Source organism: Nestor notabilis, unplaced genomic scaffold (genome assembly GCF_000696875.1).
Source record: "Nestor notabilis isolate BGI_N333 unplaced genomic scaffold, ASM69687v1 scaffold9800, whole genome shotgun sequence".
In the NCBI taxonomy this organism is placed as follows: domain Eukaryota; kingdom Metazoa; phylum Chordata; class Aves; order Psittaciformes; family Psittacidae; genus Nestor; species Nestor notabilis.
In genome coordinates this window covers 31061-35239 of record NW_009912450.1, presented here as the reverse complement: position 1 = coordinate 35239, position 4179 = coordinate 31061, and positions in this window count along the sequence as shown.

Here is a 4179-nt window from a genome sequence, read left to right as displayed (position 1 = left end):
GAAGAGCAGTCCTGTAACTGCTGTTTGTTTGCTCAGACATTCAGTGAATACAGGCACAAAGGCCAAAGTCAATCCAAGACCAAAAGAAAAAAGGAAAAAGAAAAAAGCAAAAAGCTAGTATTTACAAAAAAATGCGTTCAGAGTGGTTTTGCTCGGCTGGCAGTGGGGCACAGCTGAGGGGTGGGAGATGACCTCCACAATCTCACTCGGCTTTGTCCTCCCACAACTGCACTTTGCTGCTACTGGAGCCAGACCGGAGTCCCACCACCCTCCAACTGGTGCCAGCCATGCCCAGGGCCTCTGCGTGGAACACTGCCTCCATCTCACAGCAACCTGAAGGTACTTTATTTCACTGGGCTTAGCCAAGCATAACCGTATTTTCTGAGTTTATCCCCTGCAGCCAGTCAGGTCACATGCTTAGGGCTAAGAAAACCAAGAAGGTACAAAAGGAAGAACCCACTGCATGACCCTCTCCCACCTTTGTCGCATCCCACTCCTGACTATCTTTCCCATACCACCTCTGCTGAGGGCTCCTTACCTTCCCCACATTTTGGGGACCTCCAGAATCCTCCCCTTCCATTCATACCCAGTCACAGGCTGCCCCAGGTCCCCACAGCAAGCCCCACTATACCACATCCTTTAAAGTCTCCCCCTCTTCTCCTGTACTGGGGCTAAAACCTCTGCCATACAACTTATGAACACCAACATCTAACCACTACTTCTGGGATGCCATTTGCTTCTTAAAACTTCATGAGATCAATTCTCATCCTGCAGCTCCTGTCAGGTAAATCACACTATCATCCTCTCCTTCTGACAGCAGCACACCAGCTGCTTGTTTCTGTTCAGACCGTATTTACCACAGGTCTGGCCCTTAACCCTCACACAGCAATACAGCTTTCCCACAAACTCACGCTCTTAAAAATTCAAACTGTTTTATTCCAAATATCACATAAATTAAATACATTTTCCATGAATATTGCAAATATACATGAAATGAACATTGCAGTTTTTAAAAAAAGTTTTGGCTTTGCTTATGCAACAAGAGTGCCAAATGTGGTTAGAACATGAACTTCTCCTGTATTTACTAGATACAAAAAGGTGCAGATTAATAATTTATATTTATACATATGTACACACTCCATTTCATAACTAGCTTTAAAACAGTAAAAAATGGTTTCAAGTTTATCTACATTACTCGTTTAAATCTGGTCAGAAGCCCCAGATAAGAGTTGATACAATCATTTCACAACTGCAAAATTAAGGCGCTACCAAAATACCAGTTCCACTAGTGTAAAATGTAACAGGAATAGAGAGTGTACAGCTTTCTATTTATCAATTTAAAAGTGGACTGGAGAACGAGGAAAAAGGAGCAGTAAGAAACATGACAAGATCTACAGGTTAGAAGTACAAAGAGATCTTGATGACTATCAAATGAACATATTAAAATACAGTAGATAAAAGGCCTCAGTGGCAAACAATTAGTATGCTTCTGAAAGACAAAAAAAGGTTAAAATATATATATCATTTTGTAGCTTGAAGCTCTACAGGTGAACAACAGGTGTAGAGGTAGAGGGATTTTTTTTTTTTCTTTTTGGCCTCTTTATGATGTATAAAGAAGGGCCACATTCACCACAGTGAAAAGACTCATCATATATCCCAGCATCCTTGCTTGGACAGCAAGCAAGAAAAGTGTAATGAGCTAGAAAGGCAACAGATCCTGTCTATCTCTTCCAGGAGCTCAGCTCCAGTGCTTCCACATGTACCTTGGCGGTAAGTTACATCTAAGCAAGATCGGCCATAACGTGGACATTTCCTCTAGAGAGGAATGAGACAGCTAGCTTCTCCCATGAGGTACTGCTGGATGCTGCAGAGATTATATGGCAGAAGAGAATTTGGTAACAATGAAATTGGTACTTTCCCTTAGAAAGCAAGTACCACAGGGCAGTGGTGATTTTTTTTTTCCTTTTTATTATTTATTAAAGCTTTGCTATTTGATCAGCATTCCATGTTTTGGAAGAAATGTCAGCTTTGGGCTGCTAATGATTATTTGCATCCATACACAGACAATTCCTATGTTATCATTTATCCAAAACATCAGCCACTGAAATATATACCACAAACCGCTTTAAACCTTGACTAAAAAAAATCCCTCTACTGTTCAGCTTTCTTTCCAATAACTATCATTCCATTAATGATGCAGGCCTTCATGAACACAGCAATGTCACTTTCCATGCAGAATGTGTCCCTACACATTACAGAACAGCAGTAAACAACCTCTCTTGTTCCATAGGGTTTCCTCTCAGAAGTACCTCAAAAGTAGATATCTTGAAAAATCACTTTTGCAAAGAAGAATATTCACATTAGTTACTCAGGCAAAGCCAAGAAGACACTAACTAGCACCTTGATTTATTTTTTTTTTTTTCTTAAATGCACTCCTATATGTAAAATTAAGCACATGTAAGATCAGGGACCAGCAATACACAAATACCATCAGCATCCCCTTGCAGCTAAACTAGTAATACTCAAAACTAGGCCAGACACACAAAGGAGCAAGATGAGCGACACCAGAAGAAATACACAGCATGGAAAGGCGTGGGAAGAACAGGAAGCTGAACAGAAAGGACTGCAAGATGAAACACAGTCCATCTTCTGGTCTGAGAATTAGTTTGCGAAACCACCCTTCGGTAGCTCAGCTGACAGTGGGTTGAAGATCTACTGACTTCCTCCCCATATACAGAACAATTCCTTAATACTTCAGTGACTTCCTCACCTTCAAATCCTGAAGGAAATGCATTCAACTTATGTTTTGTGTATTTTGGTGATGGTAGCAAAACTTGCAGAAGGCTACTGTAGAGGTTATGACATCATTGGTTGTAAGTTAACACACTTCACAATTCAGAGAATACACTTACAAACTATTTAAATAGAAAAGGCGTGTTCAGGTAGAGGCAGTTACAGTACATTCAGGGTATGTTACAGAAACCATTTGTGGTAGCCATTTGCTGAAAGGAAAAAAAAATCTGTATATTTGTTTCCCAGACCACACAGGTTACAACTACAATACCCAAAGAGAGCAGGTAAATATATTTCAATCACTGCATTTTAATGCAGTCTTCTTCCAGAACTCATGTGCAAAGTGGAAAAAAAAATTAAATACATCTTCATTGACAAATAAGGACAAAATAACTAAAAAAGAAATCAGGCACTTTGACCATTTAGGTAAACAGCCATTCCTTCTTCCCAGACTTCTGCACATGAACAAGCCTTTACATTGGTCTTGCTACGCTTGCAGCACATGGAGATTCAAGTCAACTTTTTTTCCCTGTTGGTAGTATCAGTTCTACTTATAGGAAACTATGCCAATTGAATTGGTAACACTGTGAGTTATTTCATTGGCAGTGAGCAAATGTTTATCATCGGACTGACAAGCGATCAATTTAATAGCTGTCAAAGTTAGATATTAACAAAACAATACATTAAAAAATAATCAAAGAGACAAACGAAGGTTAACACCTGACTTAAGCTTGCATTGAGACTTGCCTTTATAGTTTGATTTGTGCCTCCTTTCATGGTGTTATTGTGGACTGATTTCCATCACATACAGCAACTGGTACTAAACTACAATACTTTTGGTTTGAAACATGTTCAGTAGAGATCACCCCAGTGTAAGGGAGGCTGGCATGACACTGCAGGAGGACTGAGATGAACACCTCCCAGCATTTCATCCTCGCTGATCTTGCTCGCAGAGCAGGCATTCAGAGTAAGTTGCAGCATGCCTCCCTTGTACTTGGGGTGAAATCATTATTTCACAGCAGCGTTCATCATACTTTAGGGAGCCGGTTTGACTTGAATTTAGCAGTAAGACCAGCTAGGGTTACTTTGATTTTTCTTTTTAAATAAACCAAAGTACACCTTTCCAAACATTTTGTACATACTCAATCCGCTACAAAACATAAATCACAACATGAGGGATTACCTAAGGCTACTGAATAGTGTACTTATTCAGTAGCTATTATTCTTTCAGACAAACATCCTTGGATGCCTTGACCACGAACGGCTTGATATTTTTTTCCTCGTAGACTGCTATTTGCTGAAGAGAAAGATGCAGGTGTATGACAGACTGCCTAGCGATTCACTGACAGAGCATTCTGTTGGCTACAGTCTTCATGCATACTTCTG